This window comes from Rhipicephalus microplus, chromosome X (genome assembly GCF_043290135.1).
Source record: "Rhipicephalus microplus isolate Deutch F79 chromosome X, USDA_Rmic, whole genome shotgun sequence".
Taxonomy (NCBI): Eukaryota; Metazoa; Arthropoda; class Arachnida; order Ixodida; family Ixodidae; genus Rhipicephalus; species Rhipicephalus microplus.
Genome location: NC_134710.1, coordinates 305,168,125 through 305,193,787, shown reverse-complemented (window position 1 = coordinate 305,193,787; position 25,663 = coordinate 305,168,125). Strand labels below are relative to the sequence as shown.

General features: G+C 43.2%; 1 pseudogene; it reads left to right on the top strand.

Annotated features, from left to right (window-relative positions):
• Positions 1 to 1,768: 1,768 nt before the first annotated feature.
• Positions 1,769 to 18,391, top strand: LOC119162126 (eukaryotic translation initiation factor 4E-like; annotated as a pseudogene).
• The last annotated feature ends 7,272 nt before the right edge of the window (positions 18,392 to 25,663 follow it).

Sequence of the window (25,663 nt, the reverse complement as noted above, 5' to 3'; positions counted from 1 at the left end):
TGCAATAATTAAAGCAACAAACTGTGTTGTCAGCTAGCCAGTGAGGTCAATTTGTAGAGGTGTCCAGGTTTCGCAGGATGGCTGAGCTGCACGTATCCAAACTATACGCTGCTTGCGATCTCTACAAAGCTTGTGCGACAATGTGTCATGACTCATGACCAATGATCTTCCTATGAAACCAGTCAGCGCCACATTAGCTATAGTCGCTTCTAAGTCAGTGGCATTTCCTCCCTAAATGCTGATGCACACAAGCCTGCACCAAAGGTTCTGTTTGGCGTTTCTTCCCACACTTTCTACACTTTCTGATGATTCTGTCCAGACTGCAGCCAAATTGAGTGGAGAAATTAGCCCCTGTAGTTGTGCCTTCTCCGTGAGAATTTGGGGTCGTCCGTGGTGCATTTCGCGACAAAATATCATAACGGAATGAACATACAACGCGCGTTGCAGATGTCGGGCGCGTTCTTTTGGTGCGTGCGCTGCTGTGAAATTAAGAGGTTGTGTCTCAGAGTTAGGGAATGTCTTGCTGATTTTTCGTCATATTCGTTAACCTCTAAACATTTGTGTCCAGTTTACCTCAGAATGTGTCAGAGCCTCGCGCTGTGTTATACCATGATGAAAATGAATTGCAGCTCGAATGGAATATCAAGCCTGCGGTGTGGCTAAAGGCATACTGACGCAAAAACTTTGGCCTAGCGTTTTTCTGCTACATTGAGTCGTTTGGGGCCTGTTAGTCATAAGACGACACATCTTTTGCAGCATGTGACAGATAAATAATTACAGGCCCCTAATTACTGGTAGGTTTTCTTGTGAGAGAGCTCCAAAAATTAGAAGCCGACGGGTGAAACTATTGCCACATATTGTGTGCAGCTCTCGACCATGTCAGCGCACAGAAGTCTGACACATTCCCGCACGCTCAGCATAAAGAATTACTTCTGAATAGGAAATGGGACTGCAGTATCTCCATAAACAGAACCTTCAAAGGGTTCACCACAGCCACAAACTCGTAACCAACCGCTGAGAAGTAGAGACTACGGTAACAATACTGTAGCGGGAACAAACCCGGTGACGGAAAAAGGGCAGAAATGACGTCATCATAACTTGATTGTATTGAGTGTGGTGAGGGGACGTGGGAAAACTAAGAGGTTTTTAAAGGATCCCTTTCCAGGATGTCAATGGCACCATTAAGTCAAGTGCCCACGCAAACTTCAAAATCAATATAAATACCTTCAAAGCTATATTCGTTGTTGATATTTTGCAGAGGATATACGAATGCTCATTCGAATCGATCCCACAGGCTATCTCGGCCATGAATATTTGTGTCAGTACCTTTTGAAAAAAGGCTTTGGAACAAGTTTGTGCTCAAGAAGTGGAAATTTATCTGGAGTCCTTCATTTTGCTTACCTTCATAACCCACCGAGTATACTTGGGACCTTGCAAGCTTTAAAGTAATATGAATATCTAGTGTTTTTTACATTAACCGTTTGATGCTTGAATCATGAAACAACAATTTTTTCCCTTTTCAACAACAAATATCACAGTTTACTTAATTCTGCAAATTAATTGTCCAAAATGCAACTTAAATGCATGCATCTAGGTATGTTGCAGATCTAAAACAACAGGCACTTAAGCCAGTAGGTGGCTCAATACACAGATGTGTTCAGAGCCAAGCCTTAAAAAGAGGTTTTTGATCGTCGATTGTCACTTGCTTGAACGCGAATTTGACTAGTTTTTTTTTTCATAGTGATCACATGACATCGTGTCGGGGACCATGGAGGAACTCTCGACTTCGCCGCCTGAAGTAACATACTTTGTGGGTGTTGAAAATGTGCCAATAATGTGACAGCGCCAAAATATTCATCTAGCCCATCATGAGGCAGAGTCAGTTCTTTGTTAAGATCATTTTTTTGCTTTGCAAAAAGATTGCTCTGCTCAACAATAAAGCTCTGCTCAACCAATGACAGTTTCACGAAAAAAAGTTTTGAAATATTCTCTGAGACTTAAGATAGCGTCATTAAGAAAGATTGGCTTTTCAGGGTGGTATTCCTTGCTGTTCTTTCTTGACATTTTTTTTCATCCCATTGCATGTGCTAGAGAGGAACTCGGTTCACGTACCGCATCTTTACTTTCATCCTCACTGCTTGCTGAAGGAAAACTTGTGCATGTGCATGAGGATCAGCATCGATATACAGACAGCTATTGCTACTATTATCTTCAAGTGGCAACCACGTGCGAAGGCCTATTTTTGCATGAATTGAGTGGACGTCGGTCCACAGAATTCATTGAAAAATAGGGCTTCGCTAAATATAGGGTCCACTATTATAGGAAAAACACGAAGTTGTCATACCGGCATTCACCCCTTACAGCCTCAATTGCCGAATGTCATGAATTTACGACATACCACAAAAGCGATCATTGTGAAATAAACGTTTTTCAGAAAGTGACATGTGTGCATCTTCTTGGATGTGTGCACACTATTAAAAAATTCATAAAACATACACCTTTGGTCACTCAAGTGAGAAAGAAACGAAGAAGTGAGAGCTGCTTCAAGTGCTTCTAGTCTCCGTGATTAGCTTGAGATCATTTGGGTTTATCCCAGAATACTTTGTATGAGATGGCGTAAATGTCTCGTGCTGAAAGGAACGTATTTTACGAGTACGTGGCAATCGGCATCGAAGGCAAAACACGTTTTGTTGCTTGCTGGGTTGGCGTTTTTCTGGATATCGAATACGTGACACGTGGCAATAAAAGTGTAAACTGGCACCGAAGAAAAGTAATCTCAGTTGTATTTTTGCAAATTACCTTTCCATTTTATCAAAACAATCATTCTTGCTTTGAGAAGACACTTCATGAGCCCGAAAACATTAAAAATAAATTATTTGGGTTGACGCACTCTGATTATTGATGCAATATAGCAGTGGAGTTTACATGCAGTATGTTAATCTTGCTACATCAGAGCTTTTCTTTTATCCAAATGATGAACCATAAAAGCAAAAGAGCTTACTGCAGTACTACGAGCGAATCGTTCTAAGCTCATTGTTTCATGGTAGTGTTCATTGAAATACTAATATAAGTGCCTAGAATCCTGTGTAATTCGGGAATGAAAGCACACCCTGTGTTTAACCCTATTTTCTGCAGAGTAATGCTGGCAATTCTCGCCCTGCTAAAAAAGTCCCTCTTCCACATCTTCCACTTCATGCGATAAAGCACCTGCTTCAACATCGATGGAGCAAGTGGTACTTCAAGAACGAGAAAAAACGCCGCTGGGTGGATAACGAATATGAAGTCGCCTCCTTTGACACTGTGCAGGATTTCTGGGCCCTCTTTAACCACTTGGAGGTTGCAAGTAAAGTTCGTCTTGGATGTGACTATTCACTTTTCAAGGTAAACACACCAGTTCCTTATGTTGCATTATAGTTTCCTTGTCTTGTGGTATATTCTGGACATCCCGGCAAATAAAAAGTTGTTTGCCATATTGTGTGCCTTTTGAGGGTAGGTAGGGGGTAGCCACATAGCATATGGGGCCATGCTTGAGTGTTCTCTAGCAGCATAGTGATATAACTGACTTTGTCCAAACCTACCTGCATGTGTTGAGAAAGCGTACTTGACTGACCCACTTGAGGGAAATCCCCGTCACTCATGAGGATGCATCAGTTTCCAATTTTTGTAGTTACATGAACCCTTGCGTGTCATATAATAAATTACAGTGTCAGCTTGGAAATCTGAGTGTAGGCAGTAATAATTGCCCATTGCTGAAGGTTTTACATGTGAATAACATCTGAAGGTGTTCTTTTCAGCCAATTTCAAACCGCTTTGCTTTAGCTTCTCTTGTTAAATCTGACAGGGGTGCATCCGGTGTCGCGAGTTTCTTCTATGGTGGTGGTGTCACGCATGCATGGGTGTGACTGCACCGTGAGAAACGCGTGCCTTCTTGCAACTGCACCTGAAGCGAGTGACGAGCAAGCAATGTTTGAGTTTGAAGACAAAGCCTCAGTTTCGATATCTCACAGTGACAACGTTTTGTGTCAGTTTGAGACATAGCAGCCGTTCAGGGGTTTGTTTGTTTAGGGTCCCAAATGGTCTCCTCCGCAGCACGTGCTTAGGTTCTGACCTTTGTGGCCAATCTTAGAGCTAGTGTGGTTAGGTGTGAGGTTCACACATCACTTGGGGGTGCGATGTGCTGGGGCTGGCTGGAAAGCTCTTCCCGCCCAGAAGGCCCCCCTGGAGAGCACTTTGGCTTCCTTAGGGCTGCATGAGAAGGTTCACGACCGGGTATGAAACTTACACCTTGAATTTCTCCTCTTATAGTGAATTTACGATTGCAACACATGTGGAATTAGAGTACGTCAATATGAACCAAATCAATATTTCTTAGTGTCCCTCTAACCCTCCCCGCACACTGGAGCAAGCAAATATTTATAAAAATTTTATATGCTTTTAAAGTGATCGTCTCTGAACATCAGCAAGCTAGCCCCCTTGCAATGGACGTTATCCAAATGAGTCAACATTATTCTACTGCGTTTGCTAATGTGCGTCCCACATACAGCCTAAATTGGAAGTCACTGTCGGAGTAACTGGTTGTTAATTAACTCATTATTTGCGTGTACCATGAATATATAATGGATATGCTGTTTTAACGTTGTGAATTACTGCCTTCCCTTGACCTAACGCTGTTAATACATGTCACTGAGAAACTGCTTCCTCGATATCGAATTCAAAAGTATTCTTTAAGGCAGCAGTATTAAAAATACATGCAGTTTATTTCGAGGCACCATAATACCCAAACAAAACTCCCGGGAAAATTCAGTTTCCCGCCATGCTAAAGTATTTCTCGAGCGATGCATCATGATCTCAGAAGGCTCAGTGGAGGGGTTTGGTTGGAACTCGTACCATGACATGCCTAGTTGTGCAACCACTGCGCAATTCTACCAAAGTGATATAATTCCCTACTGTTAAAGACAACTGCACCAAACCGATGAGATTTGCCGAAATTACACCGCTCTGAGCGAAAATGTCCGACAGCCATAAAATTATCTCTGGTGCGCTAATATCTAAGAGGAATGGAGGCTACATTGGCCCCCTGTATTTTACGTCGTCTATCAAAGCAAGCACGCCGACCCTAAGCTTAAGCCACGGTGTAAGGCCCCGCTGGGGTGGTCTAGTTGCTAGGTGATTGGCTGGTGAGCAGCAGGTCACAGGACCGAATCGCGGTTGCAGCGGCTGAATTTTTGGTGGAGGAGAAAATGCTGTAGGCCCGTGTGCTCAGCTCTGGGTGAACATTTAAAAACCCCTTGTAGTCGAAATTACCGGAGCCTTCCACTACATCATCTCTCATAATCATATGGTGGTTTTCAACGTTAAACCTCACATAATAATAAATTAAGCCACGGTGTATTTATGCGCTCATTAAGTGAGAACACTTGTGAGATGCGATCGACCGGATAGAGTATAAGATGAAGTGAGGCTGGTGACCACGGTGATTACTTATCGGTGGGACGGCGGAACTTCATGCGGAATAAAAAAGGGGAGCTGTAGCTACGAACACTTCGCGAGAAATATGAATTTGCTAGTCAGCAAACGCGGTTATGGCGTGCCAGGAACGTATGCCGTGTTGTCGCGCGTGAACAAGGCCAACGTGCTGCCAATGCCATCATTGCCAGCCACCATGTTGGTTCCCATAGCAATGGCACATGAGAAATTTTTAAGCTTGAATTCGGGTCGTCTCGGCGATCCAGCGCCATCGCCGGGCCAACGCGCGTGCACGTTGTTACTTTATCTGGTTAAATGTTCTTTGTAAGCGAGCCAAGAAGTTGTGCCCTAAACAAGGAAAGAAAATAAGAAAGGTTGAGGTGGGATTCAGGGGGGCGGGGTGGGAGGTGTAGCGGTTTGACGATTGGCTGACCTTGTTCAAAATCATGCAGAACGCTGCTTTGCGACCTTCGCCACTGTACACCCATCCTTCGCAGAAAAGTGTGTTCTGACTTGGAAGGGGCTATTGGCGCCAGTCACGGGACACAGCACATTTTGTTCAATTATTGATGTGCTTATGCACCACATAATTAGGTGCTCGCATGATCACTGACATCTAAAAAAGTTAGTGGCAATCATTTGGGGCAGTGAAGCGAATGACGTTTTGGCTGCCCTAAAAAAGAAAAACAGACACACCTGTTCGGCAGTTTTTTTCTTTTGTCGCCACACCTGCTCCTTGGATTTACTAATCTCCTGAAGATAAAGGACTCTAGCTTGACAGATCCACGTGTGAATTTGCAGAGTTGGTCAAGGGTTTCGACAGAGACGGGGAATGCTGATGCGGACTTCGTTGTTTGCTTTCAGAATTCTACTTTCTTTGAAATAGCAGCACCCATGTTCATATTGCAGCATTTAGGTGGTCGATTGTTTTGCAAATATATTTATTCCTTCCAAATGTAAGCCTTCTTTTTCGTTATGCTCCAAATTGTCTCTTTCATGATTAAACATTTATTTTTCCCGCAACCTGCTTCAAATTCTAATTGCAGTGCTCCAAAAGTAATATTTTGCTGCTCCAAAAATCTTCAAGTTCAATTTCGGCAGCTGCACCCTTCCCCCCCCCCCCCCCTTACTGCCAAAGCATATGTGAATGGTTGCTGAGGTTGGTGGACTTGTACCTTATATGGGTGGCTGGCTAGTTCCTTTTTACAGACTGATATTTCTATTACAGTACGGTATCAAGCTCATGTGGGAAGACAGCCGGAACAAACACGAAGGCCATTAGCTTTTCAGCTTGCACAAAAGCCAGAGGACTATTGACACTGGACACTACTGGCTCGAAATAGTAAGTTATCTCTTCACAAAAAGTAGAAAGAGGTTTGATGTTGCAAGTGTACCCACTACTACTTCATAGGTTGTGAATATAATACAGTCTAGCCTGCATATAATCCGTAAGAACTGGTATTCGATAAATTGTATATTTCAGTATAAATCATTTAAAGAAGTTACTGTTCTTTTATGTGCAAATTTCGATGTGCATGTTGGCTCTATGGCACTGCTTTAGAATTACTGTATTTACTGGTATAACTTGTGCACATTTTTTGTGATTTAGGAGCACTGAAAAGGGGTTGCACAAATTACGCAGATTTCACAAAATCATTTAAACTGATTGGCAATAGTATATTCAGTCGCCGACCCATCTTGCGGAGTTGGCGAAGACCGTGAAATAGCCTAAAAAAATCAAACAGTCAAAAAAAACGGTCAAGCCTGAATAAAAAAATCACAAATAATGCAATGTTTTCTGCTGTTCATCGGGACGAGCAATTTTGGTTATTTTTGGGCTATGGTAACATTGTTAGCAAGCGTGTTAGTATCGGTGCCGCTGACCATTGTGGGCGGCAAAGTTAGTGGCTCTACGGAACCAAGCAAACAAAACTTGATACCAGTCGCAAAACCATGCATGCAACGTCTCACCTGTTTGGTGTTATTTAACAAGATGGTCTTAAATTTTTTTACCGGCACAGACACTGTACATTATCTTAGGCTTCAGCGACCATCAAAATAGCACTCTCGTGGCCGTGAAGAAACCCACGTGTTCCAGGACAACTATTCTCACAGTGTACTCCAATTCGTGGACATGTACAATTCGGCCTCCCCTGAATGGCTGGAGGTGGCGAGCATTGCGTTGCATCTTTACCATCTTTCTTTTTTTGCGCAACGTCATTTTGACGCTGCACAGTTTTCACAACTCTTGAGACAATGAGATTGATGGAATGCGTTTCACCACAACCAATGCTGCCCCAAGAGACCCGCTTTAGGAAGCACATCTATGAGTCCGTGCATTGACTCTAAAAGTGTTAGCCCTTGAATTGATTGATTTATGATGTTTAACATCCCCAAACCACAATATGATTATGAGAGGCGCCGTTGTGGAGGGCTCCGGAAATTTCGACCACCTGGGTTTTTTTTAACCTGCACCCAAATCTGAGCACACAGGTCTACAACATTCCCGCCTCCATCGGAAATGCAGCCGCCGCAGCCGGGATTCGATCCCGCGACCTGCGAGTCAACAGCCGAGTACCTTAGCCACTAGACCACCTCGCCTGGGAAGCCCTTGAATTACGTTTAACAAGGCCGCCCCCCTGACGCCCCTGAAAGGTCTGTACGCAGTCTCTGCGTACAGGTCTGCGTTTAGGTCTGCGTACAGGTCTGCGTACAGACCAAGCATATGTGTCGCACGGCGGCTAAAAAAAACACTTGGCAGATTACTAACACGACTAAATCTACGTGCGCAATGACGGCTGAAAAAAAGAAACTCACAGAAAATAAAAAAACCTACCATTGTAGTATTGGTGATAAGGTTGACTGAAAAAGAAACTCTGCCATTTTTCTTAGCCAAGGGAGATAAGACATGGTTTCCAAAGTCAAAAGATAGTGCGTGCAAAGAAGATCAGGCATGGCCTCTGGAATTGAAAGCTAGCACGCGCTTCCAATTTTGTAGGCCGCACAACTAGCTACTGCAAGCCCAACTCAACCAAGCCAACAAAAGATCCAGCAAGGCGGTTTCGAAAGTTGAGAGGCATAGCTCAAAAGAAACTATTTAGTCTAGAAATTCAATGTTTTGAATATTAATTCGTTCATAAAATAAGTCGCGAAAGTGCATTACTGCATGGGAACATTGACAGTGCATTTGTGAAATCCGAAAGTTCGAATTTTTGGAGTCCAAAAAATCTGTCAACGACTGTAGTCCCAACACAGGCAGTATATAAATAAAATACTGAAAAGAAATGGGAGCACAAATAAAGTGTACTTGTTTTTTTTTCACAAGGTTGGTCCAGAGGTAAACCAGCGAAATTTTTTCACACACGATGTAGTCAGAATTCCTGATTGAGATGTCCGATAGGGAATCGTCGCGACCGCTGTGTCACCGTTCTCCCAAAGCTCGTCATTCTCAGTGCCATTAGGTACGTTTGAACGCCCCCTTTTTGTTTTGAAGCTCCTTTCGACAATGCTGAGAGGAACCGTGTCTCACAACACAGTGATATCGGAGAACCTAACTTTTCGCACGTAGTTCAAGAGGTCTTTTTTAATGGCAGAAAACTAGGGTAAGGTCAACTACCATTAATGGGAAGTTCACTGGAATCACAAAAAGTTTCGAAATGGTGGAACTTTGAATTAGACGAAATGCACAAAAACTGTACTTTTATTGCTTCAAAACTGACAGTTCTCAAAGAAAATAGTCTGCCATCCTCTCTTCCTGACCCTAGCTATCGCTAGCAAGCTTTCCAAGCAGATGGGGGCAAGAGCTGCACCAATTTCACCAATTTGATACAATTTTCATTTGTCGCGAATGTGCCAAAACTGCAAAGTTTGATGAAATTGTGCCACACTGCGCGGAAATGCCCAGCCAGCCTCAAGTTTTTTTTCAGGAGTGTTTATTTCCGCGAGAATCACCGGCCACGTTGGCCACCTGCAGCTTGCTTATCAGTCAAAGTGCACAGACCCTCACGATAGATCCGAGAAAATAGTTGAAATATTCTAGGCACCCACCCTGCGCTTGTGAGATCCTATCGACCAGATAAAGTTACGACGCTGTTCGCCTATATGTTCACTGACTGCAGCGGATACCTATCGGTGAGACGATGGAACTTAAGTAAAAAACTCGTTGCTTTAGCCACCAACGTCACCATGAACGCTTTGCGGAAAATGTAAATTTCCTAGCCTTAACTTGCAGCTATCAATCAATCAATCAATCAATCAGTTTTATTTTCACACTCGAGAAGAGAGGGGACAACACTAAGAGCTACTGAAGCTTGACAGAGGCCCTGCCTCATTTTATATATGACAGCAGCACATTGCCGAGGAAGATTAAGTGCAGCACACTGAAAACAGTGTAATGTGCGATAAAAAATACAGTTGCATTACCAAAACAAAAATGTATAGGCATCAATACATATTTTAAAAATCACACAAAAATATGTACGAACGAAATATGAACGAAAATGCGGATTTCATGGATTTAAATTTTGTACTCAATAAACAAATATATATAATTAGGTCTACATACGCATATGTATACGCTCTTTCGTAACGTGTTTACCGCAATTTCAACACGAGGATAAGAAAAGAAAGATAGATATCCTGTGCAACGTTAGTAATCCCTGTGGCGTGACGAACAAATTAGTCTTATTTCTTGATTACAGTTGCACAGTGTGTTTTAATGGTTGTTTTTAATTGAACTCAGCCAGCGAACGTTTAATGGAATGATTGAACTTTAAGTATGACCATTAGGCTAAAATTAAGCGGTAATTGTATAAGAATACAGATAGAATCTCAAATTCACGAGGAGATTCTTCGTAGTTAAATGAGTGTGGAACATTGGCAATGGAGTGCACAGCTCTTTTTTGGAGCAAGTGCAATTTTGTTAGACTTTTCTTGGTAGTCATGCATCAAACAATGTCGCAATAATGTGTAATCGAAAATACTAGGGCATTGCAAAGCAAAACGTTAATGTTAACTGGAAGAAGACATTTTAAGCGAGCTATAGTTGCTACAGCAGAAGACAGCATTTTACTAAAGCGTTTGACGTTGTTACCAAATGACTGGCTCTCAAACCGTAAGAGAAAACGCGACTTAGAAATTATGCGGTCATGGCAAACTATCTCTTTTGTCGTCCCTCGCAAGCTCTCTGTCCTCAGCTTTCTCTTCTTCCTTCCCGGTGCCGCGCGTTCTAGTTGCTCCGTTCCGGTTCATTTTTTCAACATCATCCGAGGCGGGAAAAGGTGAATTGGAGGCTTCGAGCAAGTAAATCTTTTACACGATGTAATTCACAACAAAACCATTGGCGAGACGGATGGAGCGAGTGCGTACAATGTTATCTCTCCTTGGCAATAGCTCAAGCACTCTGCCTATTTTCATGACGTCGCTGGTGCCGTGTCTTCTTGCAAGAGCACTACATCACCAACCTGGAGCTTTGTTGTCGGGCATGTCGAGCGATTGTGTACCAACCACAGCAATAGCAGGTACGCTCGTTCCCATCTCTTCCAAAATTCCACTTTTAGACGCTGGTGATGACGAGCCTTTCGTTTCAGATCAACGAATACGTGAGGCTCTGATGGGCACTGTTGTTGTAATTATGTGCTGTGTTTACACAGCCAGAAATGCGATGGAGTCAAGGGCTGTAGCTCGTTGGGTTCACTTCCAAGACAGGTGAGGGGTCTGCTGTTGATCGCAGCTTTAACCTCACACAGCATCGTTTTGAGGCCTTCCACGTTGAGACTACTGCGTCGGAGTGACTTGAGCGCAGTTTTTTTTGGTACGAATGAAGTGCCCCCACCATTCACCTCACCACAAAGCGCGTTCTGTGATAAACTTCCATTGTATCCTGATCTCTTCAGTGTACTCATGAAGAGCACTTAGTGCAGATGCAAACCATCTAGCCCAACACCGAATTGTCTGGGCGTTGTCAGAGGAGGGTACACCGCGGCGTGCGGCGAAACGACTCACCGCGAGCGAAGTTGTGCCGGGAGTCATGTCTGACGTTACCTCAAGGCGAAGGGCGCGTGTGACGGCGCACGAAAACAAAAATATGCAAGTCCTTCTTGGACCGCTCTTACTCCCCGTATAGCGGCCCGCAGTAATCAAGCCCAACGACCGTGAAGGGGCTGGTTTCCGTAATTGTTTCGCGAGTAAGTTGAGCTATGGGTGCTATCTCGACTGTTGTTTTCCAGCGTTGGCACAATCTACGTTGAAAAATGAACCTCTTCACACCTTTACGCCTTCTCAATACCAAGGAACGCTCTCGAAGCTCAGTGAGGATTGCTTCAGAACCACGGTCGATAGTACGCATATGTGCGGCGGAAACAAGCAATCGGGTGAGCTTATGGTCACTTGATAATAAGATGTGGTGACGAATGTCCTGTCCAGCGTGCAGCGCTTGCAGTCACCCACCGGCGCGAAGTAGGCCGTCCTTATCCATAAAGGGGCACAAACGAAGTGCAGGGGATGTTGAAGGTAATGGCAGACCTTTCTGCAGCGCTTGGATCTCGATTGAGAACGAGTCTTCCTGCATTATCTGCAACCAATAATGCTCAGCTTGAAATAATTCTTCTGCTGTCACAGGACCAGACGCTGATGGGAAGCATCTTGCACGGCGGCTGAAGCGGTGGATCCATACAGTTACTCTTAGCAGTCTTGCAAAAGAGCTGTAGGTTTCCAGGGGCATGACATCGTGGTGAACATTATTGGCGAATGAACAAACGGATGCAATTTCTGCGGAAAATCCTCGATCATTCTTTGGGGTCTGCGGTTCGGTGAACAGTATTTTGTCGTAATATTCGCTGACGTCTATACCTTCGTAAGACCTTGTTCTGTCACGCAGTCAGCTTGAGCCATGCCACCACTTAGACGATTTGGTAAGATCCGAAGGTTATTTATTTTATTTATTTATTTATTTATTTATTTATTTATTTATTTATTTATTTATTTATTTAAGGAATACTGCAGACACTTTTTCACCATCCTAGCAGAAGAGGGTTAGATAAGGTTCCTAACACAGAGGTCAAAACTAAAAGAAGTCGAAGCGTGCACGCAGTCGGAAGGCAGTGAATTCCAGTCTTCAATGGTTCTTACAAAAAAACGAGTACTTGAATGTGTTATCTTTAGGAGCATATGGTCTTACAGTTTTTGAAATATTCAACCTTGCTGAGCGCTGAGGAGGTGGCAGAATGTACAATTCTTCATTTAAACCAGATTGATTGTTGTATAGTTGTTGTTATTGTTGTTGTTGTTGTAGTTGTTGTTATAGTCCTCGAGTGATGACACGGGCGACATTTTTTTCGCTGCTACAGTTAAACCATTGGGAAGGTCTGGTATGCTGACGAATTTCAGTGACATGGTGCGCTACAAAAGGTTCCAACTTGGTCACTGATCTTTTCTTCAAATTTAGTGCCACAAGCGAGTCCGTCAAGAAGGCAACAGTGGCCTGTTGGAAAAAGAGGGACCTTCTGCACATAGCGTATCAGCCGCACCACTATGGTGCATGCGAGGAGCTCCAGGCGTGGAAGCGATACCATTTTCAAAGAAGCAAGTCAGCCCTTGATAATCGAGAGTCACGTGAAGCACGTTTCGGGCTGCGAGTTCACTCGTACGTAAATGCAAGCACCGTAAGCTTTAGGACTGGCTTCTGAAGATTGTGTACCTCAAATAAAAAGCGCTTATTTTTGTCTCGTAAGAATATATATCGTGGAATAGTGACAGATGAGTCGGACAGCTCAGAACACCAACTATTACATTTGGCCTGTTCACCTTTAGGCATACAAGCATCCCATGCAAGACTTTTCTTCCATAGATTCTGGAATGGTTGAGTGAGGTAACCCAGTAGGTCGTATACTCTGACCAAGGTATCCAGTCCTGTACGTTTGGTAGCCGGCTTTCCAGCGGCAAACATAGCTGCGCGTCGGTGCCCAGGATAAGCTGATCGTCCGAACGTTCCCAGAGAACACCTAAAACCTTCATCATTAGAGTGTCTCCAGCTTCATTTCCTATGGCGCAGCTGTCACGCAAGAAGCTTTCTTTCAACTCGTCGCAATGCGAGGCTCACTAGCCAATTTCCATGTGCTTGCGTCGTAGATTATTTGTTTCGTTTCATCAAATAGCGTCATTGCCATTTGCGTGCAGGGTAGCCCGATGATAAAATCATCTACGTAGGACACGTGCTCCAATAAGGCTACGGTTTCTGGATGGTTCTGCTGACAAAATAACAGGTTATGACGAATTGCTGCCGCCAAAAGAAACGGGCGTGATGCACATCCAAACGGTACTCTGGTCATTCTCCAAGTTTTAATCGGTGGCATGGGCTCTTCCTTAGTTGGCCGTCGTTCCAGTCACAAAAACCTTAGAAGGTGATTACTGTCTTCGGCTGGTAGTTCTGAATATTCCACCTTGAGCAGCCCCTGATAACTTCTACCTTGCTTCGTTATAGAGTGCTCAAATGCGGAGTGGTGCACGTCGATCTCCAATGGTTGTGAATAGCTTTCATCGATTCCGATGGCGTAAAGACACCACATCGACGATACGTCTATGTCTGGTCGAGAAGAATATCGGCTCAATATGAACAGTGCGCTAGACGGGTACTGGATGTCCAATGATAAAGGTCTTTGTACCATCAATCCAAACGTTGTTTCAATCGCTGTTAGCGTCTCGTGGATGTGGTCAATCCTGCCGGTGGTCGCCTTCGATTAGGCGTCAGATCCTATCAGCATGGTGATGTCGCCTTCTTGCCACGTATTTGATTGACATGCGTCAGCCACATGGTACTCTTTTTCGAGGATCGTCTGCAAGATATGGTGCTCTAGTGGTGGAGTCGTTACGGAGCAGATCTCTGGAATCGTCAAGGCTTCTAACTCCACTTCAGCATCGCTAAATCGACAGCTTATGAAAACGTTCGTCTGCATCAACTATATTGAACGCCAGTTTAGGGAGGTCATTTGAACGCCAGTTTAGGAACGCCAGTTTAGGAACGCCAGTTTAGGTAGGTCATCGTCAGTGTTAGTTTATTCAGCTATAAAAGATGCAAGCGTCTGCAAATATTTGGTTGGACGATGAAATTCCTGATGCAAGATCGTTCACATACATAAGGAAGAGTAATTGGCTGAGCACTGACCACTGACGGGCAAGCGATTTAACAGGCACTGCAGTGGTATGAAGACCGGCAATGTCAGTGAGCTGAGAAGAATGTGCTAGGTATAGCATCGGATTCAGGGCGGTACCCAAGAATAACTTCCGAGAAGTGTTTTTGTGTAGAACGGCTAACTTTGGCAACTGGTAGTTGATGTGGAGCCACGTAAATACTTGAGATCACTCAAAAAACTAAAACAATAAATATTTCAGGGGGCGTCAGAACCCCGTATACCCCCGTCTAGTTACGGCCCTGATCGCATCCACGACAAAGCTAAAAGATCCAGGTTCCAACAGCAGAGTTTGTTTATTAGTTGTTGATGCGTGACAGAATCGAAGGCTTTAGAGATGTCAATGTATATGACGAGAGTTTGAGCCACCCTTTCCCAGTGCATAGACTCTAGCGGAGAGGTTGCTAACCATACGTTTGAATCTTCGACACAAATAAGAGTCAGCTCCACCAGTACAGCATTGTAACCTTGTTCAAGACTGAAAAAAATCACTGGCTAGAGTTTCAATGAACATTGCAAAGTTTTTGTTAGTAGGATGAGGGTTCAGTTCGCTCTCTTCTTACATCAGAAGCTAAAGACGATCATCATGAAAATTGTTACATAAAAAGTACAATGCCTGGCATTGCGATCCACATAGGCAACCATACAGGCCTAGTAGGGGGCATGGCACCGCCAGATCACAACGGTCATTAAATAGAATGCTGATGTTGTACGGTAACTGACTAAAATAAGCATTTATATTGTGTTGAAATCTGTCTAGTTCTAGTTCTTTATTCTGAAAAAAGAAATTGTTGTATGGCGGGCTTGTTATAATCAGCGTAGACTGTATTTCGAGTTGCTTTCTTCAATGTAGACACCAACTTTCCCGTGCATTGGCGTTAAAACAGCATCATGTTTGAAACTATTTGCGTATATAGGATAATTCTATCTGCACTCTAGTTGTGTTAGAAGTTTCAAGAGCATTGCAGAAGGTCAGAAATAGTTGTTCATTAACAATGGGAGTCATGCCAATGACAAAGCTGATTGACCTTTAGGTGCTCTCCACCATCAAATCGGCAATCTCTTCCGAGGTCTAAATTTGTGCACGCCTGGAAAAGAACCGATAAAAACATGCAGTCCTGCCTCCAGTGTGCTTTTATTGCTTGTCACTTTCAATTTTAGATTTCTTTAACTGAAAAGGGCAAAAAGTTTGGAGATCAACAACACTACGAATCACTAAAGAACAAATCACTGCTACCAACTCTTCGATAACATCTTTTAAACTGTCTCTTCAAAAGGATTCTCTCGACATCACAAAATTTTCATACTACCAACCGTTACGAATTTTAGCCGCTAATAATCTAGGAGTTGTGCCCTTAATATCCCTGAATGTGCCCATTTTATCTCGAGGATTTATGTTTTTATTTATTTAGAAATACTGTAAACCTTCCATTGAGGTTCATTACAGGAAAGATGCGACACACTGTACAAATAAATTGGGCTCATAGCTATACATCTCACAATAAAAAACCAAGTATACATAAATACAAACCCGTTAAAGCTCTGCGTTCCAAACAAAAAAACACACTTGCTGATTCGCAATGCAACAGATAACAATCGCATTAATCTTTAGGTAAATCACATAAATGTAAATCAAGTAAGTGCACAAATTCAATAACATCACCTACACGTTTCACGAATTGCTTCCTGTCATTTTGGTACGCTTTAATCAATATATGTAAAAGTTGACCGAGTCCAGCACAGCGAAGCTTATACAGTAATCTGTCGTGAGGTACCTTATCGAAGGCCTTGGCGAAATCCATGCAGAACATCAATTTGTTCATTCATACCTATGCTGTCGCAAAGTCATGGATAGTTTCATTATGCAGTGTTGGAATGGAGACTTTACTGCACGATTTTGATACAGGTATCATTCTTCTCGTTTGACATCCCAGCCGTATGTATCACCGTTTATTTTAACCTTATCATGCACCAACATTACGTGTGCATCATTAGGCCTATCTGAAGGTGTACTTTTCCATAAATTGTACCTCACTTTAACCGTTTCTCAGGGGTAGTCTTGGCGTGCATCTATGCATCTTATGTGGTTACCCCTCTGAGAAGCACGAAGCGGTGGTGGTGCACACGGCACGCATGAAGATCAGGCATAAAGTCGTGACCAGGCATGAAAGCCAGCGCCATCGAAACATCCGCGTAGGTGCCCTTCTTCTCCTCTTCAAGCCAAAAACAAAAAAAAATTAAAGAGAGAGAGAAAATTAAAACTACTTTTGCGTTTGCAGCAGTACTCTGCAATTGCTGCAAGAGTCTCTGAACTGCACCCCGTTAAAGTGACAATAGATACTGCCTTACAGAAATGTGGTGCTGCGTTTGAGAGTTTGTGTTTCTGGAGAGCACTTTTCCTAGTGATATTGCGTTGTTCCACTGCCCCTGCATAAAGTGGCACCCGCCATTCAACTTTTTTTTATTGTGTGTAATCGTGTGTTCGTTCTCGAGAAGTGAGATTAGGCACTGGTGGAAAATCTGAGACCACAGTGACGACAACGGATCTTCGGAGGTTGATTTTTCACACGCTTTGCCGTCTTAGGCCTCACCACGGGTTCGATACACTGTTTTCGGTGGTTTCGAATTGTGACGTAACCTTACCACCATTCTCGGCAGTAACAATGGGTAGGCATAATCCACTTCCATGACTATGCCTTATTGGCCATCAGCACGACGTCTGTACTTACGTCATCGGTATGCAACCTTATGTCATCGGTACTTTACAAGGCATTTTCCATGTATTGCTTCTGTCAGAACGGCGTACGGGTCCCCCTAGGAGTGTGCTGAAGAACCGAAGCAAATGTGTGGCCAAAGACGCATTCCTGCAGAGCCAACGCACCATTACATAGTGAAAGAAACCAATTCACAAAGTAGGTGGTACATAAGCCTGCCCGTAGCCAAGTTCACGTCACTCCGCATAAAAGGAGGATAGAATTTGCACAGGAGAGAGGCGGGGAAATCGTGTTTTGAAGTGGGGAATCTGCGTTGCACGCAGCGCTGTCAAAAGGTGATCATTGTGACTGTCTTCACAAATTGACGAGTTTGTTGGGGAATGTGTTATTTGAAGGATTTAGGTTCGATCCCCCGTGGCAAGTTATGTTTTCGCCCACTTTACTTTCTTACCATGTACAGCATAATTATTAGAAATAACGTCCTCTATACTTCATTTGGCGTTATTTTGTAAGTTCCCTTTATTTATTGTACAACAAAGAAAAACGAGCCCTTAGAAAATCTAGGGTATTCTGACGCAGTTTGCGACTTGAAAGTTTCATATAGCAAATCATTGCAAAATTTTTACGACTATTTTTGTTGATCTAGAGGCCACAAGGTAGGAATTTGATTCCTATTAGAAAAAAATCTGGATTTGCACACCTCTACTACTTGCTTTTTATTCCTAAAGCCTGCAGCCATATCATGACGCAATACGTTTTGTTAGTTTTGTAGCATTGTTCATGAAACCCTGTAAGTTTTATGACATCTGTCAAGTTGGCCAAGTTTGTATTTTTAGTTACCATACTGCTGAAATGCTTGTGCTTTATATCTTTTACCAGTTGCTGTGCCTGATAGGAGAGGGCTTCGACGAGGAGATCAGCGACAATGTAAATGGCGCAGTCTTGCAGGTGCGTGCCAAGTTCGACAAGCTTGCCGTCTGGAGTGCTGATGTGCACCGAGCTGGCAACAACATTAGGATCAAGTGAGTTCGTTTTTATTTATTTATTTACATAGTTCCTTAAACACCACAGTGACATTACTGCAGTGGGTGTATATACAAAATCAGTACAGTTAATGGCATTTCTGTGTAGAGAGCAGCAACATAATGAAAAACCTATTCATAACAACATGCAACAATCTCAGTGCATAAACAAAAAATGGGTACTTTATGGCACATAGCAAACAGGTACAAAAGGTGAAATACACTAGTCATATTATAACAATAAAAAAAGCACCGTTGTCCCTAAGGTGTACTTTATCTTCTGGATGTTCATTTCACTCTATATTTTTTTCAAAAAGTTGGCTTTCTTTATGAGCTTATATTTCCATCTGGGGCCTACACGGACTGTCTTACATGCTGAAAAGTTGCTACGTGTCAGACAGTTGACAGTAAAAGCTAATCTCCCAAACTGTGGCCCCAGAAGGGGTTGAGGGGAGAAACTGGTCTTCTGGACCAAAATATTACCATAAAACAAACTTTCTCGAACATTTTTCTCAACATTTTTCTGTTTATAAATATCAAAGAGAACCTAATAATGTTATATAGTTACATTCTGATGAATCCTAATTTTTGTTACTACGTTCTAAAGTTACCTTCATGTTTATTGTCCACTCAAAAACACCCTTCAAAATATGGGCAACTTTGTTCAATATTCTGTGCTTTTTATTGCATCATCTTTTGATCCAGTGGTCAGATCTTGATGATAGTTGCTAATGCAAGGTTATGAGTCCAACACACAAGAAAACCAAAATTGTAAAACGTCTAGTAGAGAAATTATTGTATGAACAAATTGCCAAAAACACTGGGGTTCCCAACCATACCTGCCTGTGGCGAAAACGTCTACAGTTGCTGTCTGATTTATCCGAGCTCGCAGGGACCACAATATAGTCCAAGATATGGTATCCCTGTCACAGGGCGCGTGTGATGTCATTCACAGCGAATTACAGTCCAAACGAATGTTGTGCAATCTTGCGTTCCGCGTCTAAATAGTCATGTAAAATAACATTTGCCATTGATGTAAATGTTTATCTGCAGGCTTAAATGCCGAGAAGTTGGCAACTTATTTACATAGCATTGTCTAGATAATTTAACACGTAGTGCGATGCTATGAAACATCATCAGTGAAAATAAAAATGCTCGTACACTTCCAAAGCAAAACTACCTTAAAGCCACTCACAACTTGCAGACGGCAATATTAGGAACCATGGCCATATTTGGAACCATGACAGCATTCATAATTTTATGATCGTGATGAATGAAGATCAGTGCAACCGAATATTACTTCTCTCCGGCTGCTGCGAATGAAGCGTCAGAACCGACTGAAGCGCCTCAAGCTTGCCATTGAAAAAAATATCACCGATGACGAGGGATGTGTAGCTGCGCCTACACCCCGATTTATTTATTTATTTATTCAGTTACCCTCAAGGCCCGAGGGCATTACAGAGGGGAGTGGGTACATACATACATGTACAGCATACAGAGCAAAATACAACAACAGAAAAATTGCAATCGTCGCTTGCTACGGGGTTTAACTGAAGCTACGTACAAATAAAATTAGTGACGGCAATTTTAAATAAAGCAGCATCTTTTATACCAACAATATCACAAGGAAGATGATTCCAGCATACAGATGTTTTTGGCACAAATGAATTATGAAAACACTTGGTGTGCGCTAAAGGAAGTCCTACTTTATGGCGATGATCAATGCGAGTGGAAACGTAAGTTGGTTGGGCCAATAATCTGCTTCTGAGTAACGGATTGGTGAAATAAATTTTATGGAATATACATAGCCGAGACACTTTCCTGCGAAGAGACAGTAGGGGTAATGCTAGTGTAGTTTTCATTGATGTGACGCTCGAGGTGCGATGGTATTTGAAAGGATGAAGCGCGCTGCCCGATTCTGCACTCGTTCTAATTCATAGATAAGCGAGTCATGACCAGGGTTCCAAACAGATGCTGCATATTCTAATCTGCTACGTACCAATACTTTGTAGAGTAAGAGTTTCAAGGAAACGGGTGGCTGATTAAAATTTCTTCGAAGGTAACCCAACGTGCTATTAGCTTTACCTGCAATATATTCAATGTGTGTCTTCCAAGACAATGTAGAAGTTATGTGGATACCTAGATACTTATAAGAATTTACTACTTCGAAAAGAACATTATTAATATGATACGACCTGATACTAGTGCTGTGTCGGTTAACATGCATGTACTTGCATTTGTTAACGTTTAACGTCATGCCCCAAGTCTCACACCATTCCTGAACCCGATCCATATCAGCCTGCAAATCTAGAACGTCTGAATGTCCCTTAATTGCCCGATAAATTACGCAGTCATCTGCGAAAAGACTCACTGAAGAAGTAATGTTTAGAGGCAAATCATTTATATAGACCAGAAAGAGCAATGGTCCCAACACGGAGCCCTGTGGAACCCCAGAGCCAACCGGGACCCTGGGTGAATCAAAGTTATTAACAGTTACAAATTGGGAACGGTTACTGAGAAAAGCAATCACCCACGCGAGGACGTTATCATCTATATGGAGGCTCCGTAATTTTAGAATGAGTAAATCATGAGGTACTTTGTCAAACGCTTTTGAGAAATCTAAAAAGATACAGTCAATGGGTGTGCCGTTGTCGAGAATAGAATGCATATCATGTATAAAACATATTAGTTGCGTTTCACAGGAAAAGTTTTTACGAAATCCATGCTGCGAATCAGTAAAGAAAGAATTGCCCTCTAAAAATTTTACAAGCTGCGAATAAATTACGTGTTCCATTATTTTGCATGGTATCGAAGTGATTGATACTGGTCTGTAATTTTCCGGACAAAGTTTATCACCTGACTTAAAGAATGGAATAATTCTTCCCACACTCCAATCATCCGGAAGACAGCCCGCTTCCAGAGATTGCTCAAATATTTTTGTTAAGATTATGGCGCTGTAGACTTTAGTGTTGATTAAAAACTTGGAAGTAATGTTGTCAATTCCGGCGGAAGACGAGACTTTAAGATTTTCTATTATTTTTTGTACACCTGCTGTGTCAAAACGAACTGCTTCCATCGGGAGATAACCACTAGCTTGACAAACAGGGTTTGAACCTTTGTTGAGGAGACCTGACACTGCCGCCGCGAAGGTGTCACAGAGAATAACAGCGCAATCATCTTTATGGGTTACCCCGTCCGAAGTTTTAAGTGTTATTTCATGAGTATCTTTTTTATTCACCACCCTCCAAAATTGTCTCGGGTTGTTGACTAACATATTGGGGAGTGTGTTATTAAAGTAGGTTTCCTTTGCTGCTTTTGTGGCCCTCCTATATTCCCCATTAGCAACGTAGTAAGAGTCCCATCTGGCCTGCGAGTTAGAAACTTTAGCGGACCGAAACAGCCTTTTTTTTTTATTAGCCAACCTTTTCAAAGATTGGCTATACCAGGGAGCATGCTTATTGGTGGTGACTAGCCTCAGGGGAACAAACGCTTCAGTCAGGTATGCTACTTTTTCTTTGAACAAAATCCAGTTCGAATTAACGGAACGAGCCTCGAATTCATCAAGATAGCTGTCCAGAAATAAACAAAGTTCTCTATTGATGGCATCAAAATCGGCAGCAGCGTAATCTCTAATGTGCTTAGTATAATTTTCATGGTGAGGAACGAAAACATCCATAGTGAAATGGAGCAAAGAATGATCACTTAATTGAGGCAAACAAAGTGGAGACATGAACAGGTCAGGCACGTTGGTTAACACGAGATCTAAAACGCTCGAAGTTCTAGGTGTAATGAGAGTTGGTTGGGTGACAATTTGCGTAAAGTTGAAATCAGAACAAAAGCTCAAAAAATTATAACTGTCAGTAGAGAACGGACTTAACTGAGGTACATCACTGGACCAATATATATTTGGGTAGTTAAAGTCTCCGGCTAAAAGGACTGGTACATTAGGAAAACGTTCCATAACTATGTTAACCGCATCGTGAACGCTATTGACAAAGCTCGGATCGCAGGACGGTGGACGGTAGCAGATACCCAAGATAATCTTTTTATAACATGTGCAAATTTCAACAAATATGATCTCTAAATTGGTTACAACAGGCACAAAAGACGAAGAAATATGATCCGCTACAGCAACAAGTACACCACCGCCGCATCTATCACCTCTATCACGACGATACACATTGAAACGCTTTGTAGAATCAAACAATTCACTGCTGTTAATTTAAGTAAGCCACGTTTCAGTTAACAATACAACATCAGCGTCACATGAGTCGACCGCCGCATTTAGTTCATCGCGTTTCGATAAGACACTCCTGATGTTCGTGAAAAGAAAAGAAAGCGAATTTTTTAGGCACCGCCCCCCACCACTCGCGTGTCGCTACTGCGGCGAGTTTGCAGCTGATAACGGTGCCCTGGATACTGAGGGTTCGCCTGAAAGCTGCCGATTAACGAATTCCCCAGAGGCGCCGCCAAGTTCGTACACACTGTCGTCAGAAAAATTGTAACTGTAACGTTTATCACCTATGTGCAACTTATTGTACCGAAGCTTGAAAGAAACGTCCCGTTGTTTGGCAAATTCTACAAGCTTCTTTCGCGCCTGCCGTGTTTGAAGGGAATAATCCTCACTTACAGTGATGCCATTCTCTTTGAATTTTCCGCTGAGCGATAGTAATTCCTGCTTTAGCTTAAAAGATGCAAACTTAGCAATAACTGGTCTATTTTGGTTGGGCCTGTACGTTCCTAGCCTTTGTACTCGCTCAAGAGCTTCGCTCGGCACTGATGACTTAAAAACGGTACTGATCTCTTTAACCAGTTTTTCTTCAGTTTGGTTCCATTTCTTCTACGGACAGTCTGTCAAACCGTAAAACAAGAGGTTACTGCGTCTCATTCTATCCTCAAGCTGAGAATGTTCATCGTGTAACCTAGCGTTTTCTCTGCTCAGATGGTCGGTTAGCTGCTTTAGCTGCAAAAGTTCATCCCCGACTTCGGCGTTGTCACACGCTTTTGCTTCGACAGCGGCGAGCCTACGGTCGATGTCGTTAACTTTGCGCTCGATTGCTTCCTGGTTGTTTTTAATTTCATTCACGCTAGATATTAACTTCACTTGGTCCTGTTCCATTTTTTCGGTTCGAGAGTTCACGCTCTGCAGAAGAGCAAACATGTCACTAAATTTTGGCTCATGAGCCCTGTTCGATACGTCAGACTCAGGAACCTTTTTATTGGGCCCTGGGTTTTCTTCAACGTCGCCAGATAGCAAAACAAGCATAGATATAACATCTACACATTCACTTAACAGAGACAACAAGACTCCCGGGCGTGGGAACAGCATCAAGCACACATTGTTGGACTTCTTTGCATATGAAGGAGTATTGTTACTAACCTGTGTGAACAAGCGAGCAAGGTTACGGTGCCGCATTTCTGCGCTGTTCCCACGCCCACTGGAGAGGCCAGGTTCGTGCCATCCGTTTTTATCCTGGGCTTGCGATGACGTAACGACCGATGAAGTGGCCGCCTGGCTCGAGAAGTTGTTGCAGGGGTGTTTCCGGCCAAATCCTGGACTGGCCGAAAACTGGTCGCTATCAGGCAGAAGCACTGTCCGTGGCTCATGCCCAGCAGTCGGTGATAGCCACGAGCAGAAGTGAAGAATTGAAGCAACCTGTGTGAACAAGCGAGCAAGGTTATGGTGCCGCATTTCTGCGCTGTTCCCACGCCCACTGGAGAGGCCAGGTTCGTGCCATCCGTTTTTATCCTGGGCTTTCGATGACGTCACGACCGATGAAGTGGCCGCCTGGCTCGGGAAGATGTTGCAGGGGTGTTTCCGGCCAAATCCTGGACTGGCCGAAAACTGGTCGCTATCAGGCAGAAGCAGTGTCCGTGGCTCATGCCCAGCAGTCGGTGATAGCCACGAGCAGAAGTGAAGAAGTGAAGCAACCTGTGTGAACAAGCGAGCAAGGTTACGGTGCCGCATTTCTGCGCTGTTCCCACGCCCACTCTTCACGTTTGGCTTCGACTTGGCCGGTGATTAATAGAGCGTTGTGGTAACCAATTATCCATGAAGGATAATTGGTTTGAAAACACTCTTCCTAAACTGGTGTCCCACACTTCTGTATTCTGGTGATAGCAACAATGGAACGCTGCAACAAATCAGCGAGCGTTTTTAAAAGCGGCCTACAGGAGGCGCCGTAGCGTTAGGTCAAAGTCTGGGAAAGAGAGTACAGCTGCACCCATTGCTTTTATTATCGCCTCCTACGTTCAAAAGTTACCGAAAAGGTGATAACTACTTTTAATAAACATTTGAACATCCCTTACACTTGCTTTAGGCGTCGTTTTGTAACCTGTTGTCAAGCGCCTGTTGACGAGAGTACACATGTCACGCACGCTTCCACAAGTTCAGTGAACACATTCGACGGGCAAATGTCATTAGGTGTGAAAGTCATTCCCAGCGCCCATGTAGCAGCCACAAAAATGACATAAAAACTAATGTCTTTCGCAGCGAGTGAATATACAGGTGCCGTGTGACAGGAGTATGACCGTCCAAAAAAGGTCAGGACATGATTGATAACAAAGCTAAATTAGATTATAACAGCCGAAAAAATCCCCGATAATGCCTTTAGTGATGCTGTAATTGGGGACGAGCAGATTTGGTTGTACTTGGGCTACGATAACATCGTCGGTTCATTGGGCGGCACAATTGATGTCTTCATGGCACCAAGCAAACAAATTATGATGCTGGTCGCAAAAACGCGCATGCAACGTCAAGTATGTCTGGTTGGATTTAATAATGTGCTCTGGTTTTTCTAAACCTGCACTGACATTGCATATACGCGAGCTTCCAGCATTTCGCCCCCACTGAAACACTGCGGCCGCAGCCAAGACCAAGCCTGCATGTTGTTTCAGGTCAGTATCCAAGCACCATAACCACCGATTTCTTCTGAGCAAACACAAGGGCAGAGGACATGTGACATGCAGGACTGCTCAAATACACTTGATCACCACCAACATGACCACGTGCAAAATGATAGAACACTCCCCCCCCCCTTATATCCTATTGATGATGACGATAAGGCTGACTGGATGTATAAGGTTGCAGCATTGAGATCAGGCAGTGGCTCATGCCACCTAGCCATGATAGTACATAGTAAAGGTAAGTACTAACACTGTCCAGTAAAGGAATAAATTTTATTCGTGCCTTGATTGTAGCAACGAAATCCTCCTGGTTGTTTTTACCCACTTAGTCTATTAATCCGTAACTTTCCCTAAGCCCCAATGTTTTCAA